The sequence below is a fragment of the Dunckerocampus dactyliophorus genome, chromosome 6, assembly GCF_027744805.1.
Source record: "Dunckerocampus dactyliophorus isolate RoL2022-P2 chromosome 6, RoL_Ddac_1.1, whole genome shotgun sequence".
Classification (NCBI taxonomy): Eukaryota; Metazoa; Chordata; class Actinopteri; order Syngnathiformes; family Syngnathidae; genus Dunckerocampus; species Dunckerocampus dactyliophorus.
Window position 1 is genome coordinate 5,569,560 of NC_072824.1, and position 13,261 is coordinate 5,582,820.

At 43.0% G+C, this 13,261-nt stretch overlaps 1 protein-coding gene across 4 annotated transcripts in view; it reads right to left on the minus strand.

Moving 5' to 3' along the window:
- LOC129183375 (protein phosphatase 1 regulatory subunit 29-like) overlaps positions 1 to 13,261 on the minus strand; it is a 182,184-nt gene that overhangs the window by 124,601 nt on the left and 44,322 nt on the right. For all 4 annotated transcript variants that reach the window (XM_054780527.1, XM_054780524.1, XM_054780526.1 and 1 more), the window contains exon 2: positions 7,559 to 7,741. The gene's annotated coding sequence lies outside the window, so the exon portion shown is untranslated. The remainder of the gene's footprint in view (positions 1 to 7,558; positions 7,742 to 13,261) is intronic.

Here is a 13,261-nt window from a genome sequence, read left to right on the forward strand (position 1 = left end):
CCTGCTAACCAACTGTAAAAGGTTTCAAGGAGACACATAACAGAAAGTGTGTAATGATGATTGGACCAGCTGCTGAAGTTTACAATAAAGCTCCAGTGAGCAAGTATGCAGCTCGAACCTTCGTAACAGACAGGAGTGAAGAGTGAATCCGTGTGGTTCTTCCGTCTCCTTCCCCTCATTTATATGTACTTCGTTTCGTTTTCTGCATCTACAGTAAAACTATAAATATTCTCTTTAAAATGTGTTCTGTGCGAGTATTTGTGGGTGTCTTCAACGGATTGACTGGATTTACATGAGTTCTCATGGGAAATATGTACAGTCATCCCTCCTTTATCGCCATTCATTGGTTACAGACCTGACCGTGATAAGTGAATTTCCGACAACAGATGGAACATTCTCAAAGTTAGAGCATAGAAAACCTGTTTATGACTTTCTAAATACAATCTTTACCGTTATTAGACATGTAGACATTAAAATAACACCCCTGTAGTCACCTTTACACAACTGTAATGTGCAGGCTACGGATTCACTGCAGGGACACAAGAGATAGTCTTGGATTCAAACATTAGCAAGCTAGCAAGTTAACGAGTTAGCCTCCAATTTATTTATTGTGTTGTAAACTTAAGAAAGGGTTTAAAACGCAGTGGGGAAGAAGGACAAAGAAGCCAAAAATGTACCACTTCCACATGGAATTGGAGGAGAATTTGTGGTGTGACGGTAATCTAATGTCATGTCTCAATAATAGAACATTACTGACTCCTAGTGGCTACGTATGCATTTGTCTTTCAATATTTTTGGACTAATACGCCAGAGTCAACCACGAAGCAGCAATCATTTATTCAATAATACATTTTTTTGAAAAACGACAATAGAGCGAGAGCAGTAATCAAAGCGCGATATTACGAGGGACGACCGTATTCGGTTTTTGTACGTTTCGGTTTTCATGTGACCTTTTGGAACAAATGAATGACGAAAACCGAGGTTCCACTACGTGTGCTGGGTATGTCACCACTGAAACCGCTCTTCCTCGCCGCACAGCCACTTGTAATGACGTCACCGGGAGCATCCCCATCCTTCTTTTTATTTCTGGCCTGCGTGTCATCCTCCCCCCATCCGTCCATGTTCATCCTTCTTTGTCTGCTCCCAAGCAGCACACCCCCAAATCTTTTAATAATAAAGCTCATCCGTCTCTCCCGGCAGCGTTGGCACGTTCCTACAGGATTCACTCACGGCCACTTTAATGAGATTAGCATGGCTAATGTTTGGAGAATGCCCCCGAGCCCCGCCCCCGGTGGCGGCAGGCGACGGAGAGCCAAGTGTTGCACCAGGCTGGAACAGATGAAGAGTTGGGATAACTTGGATGGATTACCGCTTGGAACGGAGTTGGGTGGTGATGGAGCAGATTAGCTCCACCTCCTGGGGGAGGTGGCTTCATGTCGGGCCGCGTCCCTCCTTTACAGCTGCTTTTATTCATGTGGACTTCCAAGCCGGGTTGGGAATGATGCATGGCCAACATTAGATGCAGACGATGATGAATGCACATGCAAGCACGCATAAACTAACATTAGGCAGGCAGAGCAGCCAGCATGACCGCATCCAGTCCAGGAGTGTCTTCCAGCTAAATGGATGCAATCCTTCACTGCCTTGATTGATTTGGCCCTCAAATTGGCTGATTTGTTAATTTATTACCCACGCAAAGACGCATCGACGCGAGAGATGAAAGAGATAGAGGTACTCAGCGAGCAGAGAACTTATTTTCCAAACATTGTTGAGACCAACAGTGAAGCGTAAAGACAAATAAACAATAAGCCATATGAGCATTGCCCGGGGAATACAGTGAGGATATAAGCCAGTGTCAGCCAGGGCTGCTCGGTGTCCTCGTGGTTAGCATGTTGGCCACGCAGTCAGGAGATCGGGAAGATGTGGGTTTGAATTTCTGTGTGGAGTTTGCATGTTCTCCTTGTGCGTGTGTGGGTTTTCTCCAGATACTCCGGTTTCCTCCCAAAAACATGCATGTTAGGTTCATTGGAGACTCTAAATTGTCCATACATATGAATGTGAGTGTGAATGGTTGTTTGTCTATATGTGCCCTGCCATTGGCTGGCCACCAGTCCAGGGTGTACCCCACCTGTCGCCCAATGTCAGCTGGGATAGGCTCCAGCATACCCTAGTGAAGTGAAGATAAGCATTTCTGAAACGCAAGTAAATAATACCTTACCCAAGAGAAAATGTTTTCAATTAAAAGATGTGCAAGTCCAAGTCAGGTCTCAAGTCAAGGCAAGACAAGTGGAATCAAGTCTGAAGTCCTGAAGTCTCACAGAAAACGAGTGCTGACATAGCATTCACACAGAAATGTATTCCACACGCTCGTCTGTTCTTAAGGAAAAATGCACATTTTTTTTAATTTTGCCCATCATCCACGATCCTTACGTGAGACATGAACACATATGTCTTTCTCTTTTCTGTGCGTTCAAAGATATAAAAACAGATGAAAAGAGGCAGGTAATTAATTAATGTGATGGGTTACGCCTATGCCACCTACAAATACCGCAATTAAAACACCTCCAAAAACCTCCAACAAGCCTTACCGGAACTTCTACTTCGGCGCATTGATTTCACATAGCAACATAGAAGCTAGCGTTAGCTTTTCCAAACTAAGAAATGAAAAACAAAGCAGCAGTGGTGTCAGCTCAAACATGAGGTGTTGTGAGCGCGACACTGACGTGCTGCGGTGAAGCTAGTCGCTAGCCGGCTAGTAGCTAGTTGGTGTGTTCTGGCTAAGTGTCAGTACAGCAGTAACGTAGTTTGGCATAACAATGGTAATAATAATAACAATAATAATAACAATGTCGCTGTAGCTTGGTTAATATGCACGTCATGTTATGTGGTGCTTTTTGGAGTCTTTTTCAGCAGGTTTAATCAACTTAATAAGTGGCTCCCATACATTCAGTAATAAGCTGTCTTCTTTTATCTGTTTTTATATCTTTAGAACACAAAGAAAAGAGAAAATCATGTGTGTTCATGTCTCACATAAGGATTGTGGATGATGGACAACATTTCAACACTGCTTGCAGCTCATTCATTCATTTTCTATGCGGCTTCATCCTCACTAGGGTGATGGGGGTATGCTGGAGCCTATCCCAGCTCACGATGGGCGAGAGGCGGGGTACACCCTGACTGGTCGCCAGCCAATGGCAGGGCACATATAGACAAACAACCATTCACACCCACATTCATACCTATGGACAATTTAGAGTCTCCAATTGACCTAACGGCTTTGCGGCTTTAATTTAGAATTATTTCTGCATGTAAATCTATCATTATTTTCTATAAAACAGGGGTGTCCAAAGTGCAGCCTGGGGGCCATTTGTTGCCCATGGTTGTTGTTTTCTTGGCCCGCAGCACACTCTAAAAATACAATTTAATTTTCTCTTTAAAAACACAACAGCAAAAATGTAAAAAATGCAATATTTTCCAATAATTAAGTCAAAATATGATGAGGAAAATAACGTAATTTTAGTAGCTTAAAGTTGAAATAGTAAAAAAAAAGATGTTTTTTAAAGTCATAATATTATAAGAAACAAAGAAAATACAGTTGTAATTTTTGGAAAATTTGAATGCAGAAAATAAAATAAGGGAATAAAGTGATAATTACAAAAATGCAATTTACAAGAAGAAAGTTGAACTAGCTGGATTTTTTTTTTTACTGCAGAATTGGAAAAAACAATGAAGTCGAAATAAGAGGAAATGTTGTATTCTAATGAGAAAAAAAATTACAAGAAAAAGTATACCATTTTGGTAGAACAGAGTTGAAATATTACAAAAAATACTTAGCTTTTTGTTGTAATATTATGAGAAACAACAAAAAATATAAACAAAGTTGTCAATTTTGGAAAATTAGGTTGCAGGAAAATTTATAATATTGGAATAAAATATTATGGGGATAAAGTCATAATAGTATGAATGAAAATCTATGAAGATTATTTGAGAAGAAAGTTGAAATATTTTGGAAATAAAAAGAAAACAGAAAAAATGGGGTAAAAAAAAAAAAAAGGAGTGAAACCGAAAAAACATTTGGCCACCCCTGCTATAAATGTATTTTGTTCATATCTTTGGGTGTCTGGCACACGTTAATTGGATTTACATCGCTTTTCAGTTTTTGGCACACCTTTTGGAAATAATTCATAAAGAAAACCAATGTACTAATGTCGTAATGTGGGGGGAACATGCAAATAAAGCATTAACTGAACGCATGCCCCCTTTGCATAATATTACACAGAAATCTGCACGGAAGCAAACATCTAAATGGGATAATGATGCTTAAATGAAAAGTTTAGTAACCAAAAATTACACATAGATTCATTTTAAAAAAATAACGTTGTACATTAATAGAAAATTAATTACAGCTTTCACGGAAACACAATTAAAAACTTAAATTAGACCCAGAAAAATGTAATCAGAAGATGAAAATTGCAGACAGCAGGCACACACACACACACACACACACACACACACACACACACACACACACACACAGCCACGTGTGTGTGTGTGTGTGTGTGCGCGGTGTTGAAGGTGAGCAGTGACCGCTGCTTCTCAGGGTCAATTAGCGAAGCCAGTCACGTCTGAGTCCCTGCTGCATTTTCTTCATCATCATCGTCACCAATGACGTCACCCTGCGTCGCTCATCAAAACCAATCTTTCAAACTTTCAGGCATGAACTCTATTGATTTCCACATCCAATCTGGGACGTCCCGGCTGCGGGTGATGACATAAATAATCCTAAAGGTGTTTTATGTGACAGGTTGGTAGCAGAGGAGATGTTATTTAAAACTCTTTAAGAAAAAAAAAGAGCAACATGGGCGCAGCTCGCCCAACAATAAAGAATTAGCGTCTTTATAGTAGCTCGTTTGATCTTAATGAGTTTTTAAACTCCCAAAGTAGCCCGGCCGTCATTAGCGACAGTGAAGGAGTGAATTCAAAGCAGACAAAAGTTTGTCACTGATAAGCTGTCTAAGGAAGGAGACTGCTTTTTCTAGCGCTCGTCCAAGGCAAGAAGTTGAAGTCGTTTTCTGGTTTCACAGCCGTCACAATTCACACTCATGCCACACCAAGAAAAGACCAGCAAGAACCCTACTGACTTTACATGACAGTGCACACATCTGTACCTCGCCAGAGAGAGTACAGACTCTCATTACAGCATTGCCATGGGACAATACTATCCAAAGTAAACTCATATAGTAGTTTTGAGTAGTCAGTGCACAGCTTGCATAGCTGTACTGTACATACAGTATGTAGTATCCACTGAATATGAGCCATTATTGTCTAAATATCTAAACCGTCTAAAGATAATCTTCTTCACAGTCGGTGGTTTTAAGCGTGCATGAGTGCTGCCGGTAGAGAAAAGATGACTTCCAATATGGAGTGTGACATTGTGAAACAGAGCATCATCCCATTCGCTTTTTCTTCTTGAGTGTAATGAGGCATAACTGCATGCAGCATATCATGCACAGTCTTCCTGATAGGGACATCAGCGTATCCACGCGTCGAAAACATTTAAATCACAGATACCGGTCACATAAATTGTCAATAGCGACAAATCTATGATGTGGGTGATGTGGGTGGGCGTGGCCCAGCACGCCATTGCAACTGTGGACCCTCTACAGTTTGCATACCGCCAGAACCGGTCCACTGATGATGCAGTCAACACTGCCATCCACACAGCCCTTTCTCACCTACAGGGCCAGGACACATATGTCAGAATGCTATTTATAGACTATAGCTCTGCTTTTAACACAGTCAGCCCACACAAACTCACAAATAAGCTCCTCACACTTGGCCTGTCACCCTCCCTCTGTAACTGGGTGTTTAACTTTCTAACAGGCAGGCCCCAGTCAGTCAGAGTCCACAATCGCACATCCAGCTCAAGAATTGTGAGCACTGGGACCCCACAGGGGTGTGTGCTGAGTCCGCTCCTCTACACGCTCTTCACCTATGATTGCGTGGCCTCCCAGAACAACACCAGCATCATTAAATTTGCGGATGACACAACAGTCATCGGACTGATCACTGGTGGTGTTGAAACATCATACAGAAGAGAGGTGGCGGACCTCATAGCTTGGTGTCGTGATAACAATCTCCTTCTCAATACAGATAAGACTAAAGAGATGATCATCAACCCAAGAACAAGGGAAAAGGAGCCGCATAGACCCCTGTTTATTGATGAGACTGAGGTGGAGAGGGTGAAAACCTTCAAGTTCCTTGGCACACACATCAGCGAGGACCTCACCTGGTCTCACAACACCCAACAAATTCTGAAGAAGTCCCAAAAGAGACTGTACTTCCTGAGAAGACTGAGGAAATTTGGCATGTCCACCACAATCCTGAGTTGCTTCTACAGATGCACTATCGAAAGTGTCCTTACCGCCTCCATCACTGTTTGGTACGGTAACTGTACAACACGTGATAGGAAGGCACTCCAGCGGGTGATCAAGACCTCACAGAACATTGTTGGGGCAGCCCTCCCCTCACTGCAAGACATTTATAAATCTAGAGTCCTACGCAGAACACACAACCTCATCAAGGACAGCACACATCCACAACACTCATTATTCACACTCCTACCGTCAGGCAGACGCTACAGGAGTTTGAAGTCCAGGACCACAAGGCTGGCAAACAGCTTTTACCCACAGGCCATCAGGCTCCTCAACGAAGCACTCGCACACGCCGCACGCAACACACGCACACACTCATAGCACTTTCTTTATTATCTATTTATTTATTTGTATTATTTACTTGTATTAATGTCTCTTCTGTTGTTGTTGCTTAATTTATTGGTATATATGTTTATGTGTTTATGTTTCTTATGTTCTTATTCTTTCTTGTGTTTTCTTTCTTTTCTTGGGAGAATGAACAGAATAAGATTTTCATTGCATAGTATAACTGCTGTTTTACTATGCACATGACAATAAAACTCTCTTGAATCTCTTGAATCTCTTGAATCTAGTGACTTTTTGTGGTCCCTTGGTGAGATATTTATGTCTTGTCTACAGTCGAGCATGGCTTTGGGGGCTGCATGACTGCTGCCAGCACTGGGGGAGCTGTGGTTCATTTAAGGAACGATGAATTCCAACATGTACAGTGGCATGTAAAGCGCAGCATCATCCCCTTCGCTTGTTTGAGTTGAACAAGGTATAGGTACACGCAGCATATCATGCATTGTCTTCCTGACATCAAAGTATCCACACATCAAAAACACTTTGTTCATACATTGTCAATAGCAACAAAACTAGTGACTTTTTCCGGTCTTTTGGTGAGATATTTGTGACGGCATGTGACTGCGGGTCGCAGGAGTGCTGCTAGCACGGGGGAAGCTGCGGTTCATTGAAGGAAAGATGAATTTTAACATGTACTGTGACACTGGAAAGCCGAAATAGAGCCACATGGCTGTTTTCCAACATAAAGAAGCCAAACACACCTCCTGGATGACAAGTGCCTTGAGTTGTGGGCCTCACCAGAACCAAACAAGAGTCCAAACGAGGACGTGATAGACTCTTACCTCTGCTTGGGTCCTGGTCTGGATGGAGATGAACCTCAATATTTAGAAGATGTTGGCAATGCAGAATGCGTTATCGCTATCTCGTCCACATGAAGACGAATCAGCAGTTCCAGTCCTGTGCGTCCACTGGTCCAATGTGAGATCTGGTCGCCAGCATCCAGCGAGAGCAAAGCGTCTGAGAGACTGAGAGAGAGGAGGAAATGGTGTAGTTATTAATAAAACTTTAATGACACTGAAGTCAGAGAGGCAGAAGGCTGGCAGAGCGAGATAATAATCAAATCAGTTGTGAAGTGAAATTAAGCAGACGGTCTTGACGAGGCGCACATACCAAGTGACCTCCGCCTAATTGAAAAACGCTCTGGTCAAATACGTCCTAATGTTTATCCAGGAACTCCAAACCAGATTAGGGAGCGCCATTATGTGTGCGGGGTCCATGTTCCACTGTTTGGCAGATAAAAAAAATGCCTCGTGGGACGATAATAAATAAATGAATTAATCACACAACAAATGAAAATGAAAAGGATCATTTTGCCGGCCTCAATATATCGCCATGTGCATGCGTGTCTGTTTTTCTTGTCTCCCGCCTCCAAACAGGAAGGAAGGGAGTTCACTCTGTGCATTGGTTTCAGCACCCTGGTACGTTTCTTCCATAGAACAACGGCATGAATGGAACCTGTCATACGGTCTCTTTGGCCCTGTCCACATTCCTGGGATTTTTTTTTTGGCGGGTCGATTAGTAAATGGTTGCATCCAGATGGGAACAGATCACTGGGTGGATTCTGTGTGGATGAGAGGCTGAAACGACAAAAGGTGTGGGGTGTGGCGGCTTTTATTTTGTAGTGGCGCACCGCCACAATCAATTACATGCAGTGGAAACCCTTGTGTGGATTTCCCTTTGTCTCGGTGGGTGGAGGCGGGGCCGCTAGCATACACACAGTGCAGAAGAGTGTAGCCTCGTGAAGAGCAATGCACGGTACTGTAATATAAATTGAATTAGTATATAGCAAGATATTGTCATATATTTTTTGATTGTACTTGTCTTAGTAATGTTAAATCTTGCGTATCGTCTCGTCTCGTGACACTACTAGTTCACAACCTTTTCACTACTAATGGTTACTTGAATGACTTATTTGTGTTATATTTGAAACATGATGATTAACAACTGTTAAAGCTCCAATTGACGCTTCTTTTTGGTCTACGAAAGCAAAAAATCGCTAGGATATCTAATTTGCGCCAGGTCAAAAAACTTTGCTTGCTGCTGCTGTAGGCAATCTCCTGATGGAGTTTAGATTCCTTATGAACTCCTCTAGATGGCAGGAGCTGCATTTGAAGTATCGTGCAGCGTCCATCAGCTTCAATCTAGCTCTGCATGCGCTTTAAAATGTTCCTAGTCAGCCGGTTGGTGTGAAAGAAATGCGTGTTAGACTGTAACACTGTACTGTTCTGTGCAACAAACCCACCGCGTTCAAAGAGGGAAAACCTTTTTGCCTTTGCCATCAAGAGATCGTGACAGTGTGAATACCTGACACTAAATCACATTCAAGCCACGTTTTTTTCCAAGATTTTGCCTCTTAAAGGCTGTGCTCTTAAACGTTTGATCTGATGAACAGCCTATTTCACTTTAATCCTTGTTTGGTGTTTAATGTTTGCTTAGTTTGACTGTTTGAGAAAACCCACTAAATGCCTTTTCTTTGTTAGCGAATGCCATTCTTCACCCTGAGAAAAAATGTCAGTAAAATTTGAGATCACTTGAGTGAGAATGTGATTAGACTACCAAATGATGTTACATTTTTGGTACAAGCAGAACAAAGTGACGGCCAAACATCCTTCTCCAAGTGATTGAGTTCAGTGGTGCAGGGCACGTTTATATGACAGTGGGAACAATCCTTTATTTTAGCATCGCTTGCGGTAACACGTGCATTTCATCATCTGTGCAGTCACTGTAATGACGCCAACTGGTGGCCTGGCATGCACACTGCAGCATCATCGGTCATCTAACATTCTGAAAGGTTTTTTGCCTCCTCCAACCTTTCTTCTCACTCCTGTCATCCCTCTGTCATCACGACAGCAGCTGATCCACACAAATATCTGCCTGGCAGGGGAGCTGGAAACAGTCTCGGTCCCAGGAGAATGTCAACGACGGCACGTACGAAGGTCAGAGGCGACCTGTGCGGCTTCAATGCAGCAAGCGAGCTTATAGATGCAACCGCCAGATATTCTGTTTTTATTTATGTATTTTTTTTATGCCATCTGCATTTAGATCCTTAAAGTAAAGGTTAGGATGGCTGGGAGCGTTTGCGTGACAAAGAGCAGGGGGAAAGGCAAGGCGTAAGAGTGCGGTCGGCTTTCACAGATGAGGAGAATAATGGTTAAATGTCAGCTTACTGACCAAAAACCACATGAGGATGGCAGTCGCGGGGAAGAAAACATTGAGTGCTGGAGGGGGAGAATAAAGTGAAATTTCTGTTTTCACTGAGATGAAAAAAGGAGCAGATTTCCTCAACAAATGACAAATTTAAGGACGTGAAGAGGAGGGAAAGGCAGGTAGCAGGTGTGTGATGATGGGAATCAAAATAAAAAAAAGAAAGAAAGAAACAGGCAGGCTTGTGTGATATCAAACAGACAGGCAAAGACGGCTAGATTGGGGCCAAAATAAATGAGTGAAAATGATGTTTTGATCCACCGCCGCGCTCGGCAGTCAGCTGGAGGCCGCCATCCATCACGAGGCGGCAAAATGGATATTATAGCGGGGAGGCGGGAGGGTGGACTGCGGGCAGAAAACAGAATCAGTCTCTCCAGATGAATGAAGGCCAGAACGGTGATGTACAGTAAGGGCAGCCTGTTGGCATTGCTGGCCCACACTCACTTTAGGTTTTACTAAGGGAGCCGCAACATTAGGGACAGAAGCCAATTGACATTTTTATCTCATATGCTGTTGTTTGTTATCGGTACAGTGGAACCCATCTATGCAAACGCCCCCTCGGACTGGCTGACTCACCTTGTCGACATAACCAAAATGGAAACTAGCTGGCGGAAGACCAGAATTTCCCTCATTTTCTCTAATCTTCTGGAAAATTTCCCTCATTTTCCACGTCAGTCAAAGCAGCCAGAGGAACACGTTCAGGGTTGTTGGCGGAGGTCTAGTTCAATGCTCAGTGTTTATTAATGCATGTGTTTTAGTTGAATGCATTCACCTGTAATAAGTGCAAATACACATACTGCACCGATCCAGTGGCTCGGTTACGAACATACTGTAGTCCCGGAATTAATCCTGGTTAATGACTTCCAAACCTGACCGTGATAAGTGAATTTAAGTAGGGTTCCTTATTTATAAATGGAATACTTCCGTAGTTCCGTAGCTGAGCATAGAAAACCTCTTTACGACCTTCTAACATACGATTTTTAACATTATTAGAGCCCTCTAAATATGAAATAACACACCTATAGTCACCTTTACACTGCTATGAGCAAATATAGTAGATGCAATCAGAGAAAAAGCCTGTTGTTCTGGCAACCAAGCCTGGTGCTTATGTGTCTCACCTACTGACACCTAGTGACCAGTGTTGAATACTACATATCATTACATCTTTGAATGCGTCTTCTGAATGGCTAATATTTGTATTTCATTTCATTTGGCCATTTTTATACTTGAAAATGCTTCAGTTAGCCAAAAAATATGTAAAATATGCATTTTTTTTACTACTATAACATCAATGTCTGTCTTTATGTCTGAAAAACAATGGAAAGCAACAATATGTTACCACCGTCCTTAAATTAAATTAAATTAAATAATTGAACGTCACACCTGTAGGGGGTGCACTAGACCAGTGATTCTTAACCCATTGGTCGAAGAGCCAAAAGTGAGTCACCCAGCTATTTTTATTCTTGTCTGTGCTGTTCGCTTGCTACTCCGCCACGAGGTACGACCATGTTTATGGGCGATTATGTCAGGCTTGAGTGTGAGGGGAAGGACACACAGCTGCAGATATCTGCTGGAGAAAAGTGCAACACAAAGAGAGAGACAGCGTATCACAGCTGCAGCTCAAATTGCAAACAGCCCCTTTAAATAGAAGATATTTGACAAACTTGTCATGGAGGGGTGATGGTGGGTCCCACAGCCAAACCAGTTGAGAACCACTGTCCCAGAGCAAGACAGGAAGGACAGGGTTCCCACTCCATCCATCCATCTTCTGCTGATTCTTCTACAGCAGGAAAGCCCAAACTTCCCTCTCCATGACTACTTCGTCCAGGTCCTGAGGCGTTCCCAGGCCAGTTGAGAGACATAGTCTCTCCAACATGTCCTGGGTCTTCCCTGAGGCCTCCTAACGGTGGGACATGCCCTGGACGGGATGGAGGCGTCCAGGAGGCATCCTGACCAGATGCCCAAGCCAGCTCATCTTGCTCCTCTCAATGCGGAGAAGCAGCAGTTCTACTCCAGGTTTCTCCTGGATGACAATGCTTCCCACCTTATCTCTAAAGGAGAGCCCCGGCACCCTACGGAGAAAACTCATCGCGTTCTTGTCCTTTCGGTCACTACCCAAAGCTCATGACGAGATCGACAGGCGGACTGGTGCAGCGTCCGCAGTGATGGGGACTCTGCACCGGTCTGTTGTGGTGAAGAGGGAGTTGAGCTGAAAGGCAAAGCTCTGAATTTACCGGTCAATCTACATTCCCATCCTCACCTATGGTCATGGGTCCCCTCTCTTTCACTGAAATTAATTTCCGAGACTTTTCCTGGACATTTTCAGCCACTACGGAGACAAGTAACATTATATGTACCAACCCTAGCAACACCTTAACGCTAAGTCCTTAATTTAGTCCTCAATTTAGAAGCACTGAGTTGCTGAACTGCTCACGTGGGGTGCTGTGCCGGGTAGAAGCAGAGAGACGCTGTGCCTTAATGTTGTCCAAAAGGTAAGGTGGCAGCTAGGCATGGGCCACTTACCGGTTTCAAGGTAAAAAAAAGTGTGCGTCATACCATTCCTACGATGACAGAAAGTGGGGGTCCAGCGTGACCCGTGACTACGTGAAAATATTTTGTCACTTCCTGTGTTATTCATTGCCGTCGAAACTGTGCTTCGATGTGTTGAAACCACAGGCGTGTGCTGTGTCGGGCATAAATAGCAAAGGCGTTAGCTGCCTCATTAGCAATGAGCGGTGCCAGCACACCCGCGCTGTTGCCCCCGCGCTGTTGTCAGTCAATATTACCCATGTCAAGGGTCGCCAAATGTGGAGATGAACTCCACTCTCCACTGAACAACAAGCAACAACCACTAACAACGTCTCAGTTGCTAACAACAATCACATGACCCGGAAACAGAAGTTTGTGGTAAAGTGTGACCTTCTAATATGAAATAACAACATAACATTATGAGTTAAAAAAAAAAAAAAGTTAGGTTGTGTCCTTCTTGATCCACTTGATTGCATATATTTGCATTTTGCTTTGTTTTGTTTTTTTATAACAAAATATTTATTGTGTTGTGGCTTGAGCTGCACGGTTATCCACAGTAGACTGCACTGAGAAAGGCATTTTATTTATTATTTATTTATTTAGAAACAATTCAATCTTGTTATTTTGTTATATACTGTGCACCTGTCAAACTGTGATATTTATCCCCAAGGTTATCACACTGTCAGAATCTCATACCGTCCTACCGACAACAGACACCCGTGTGCATAACTTTCAATCCATTTGCAGTCACA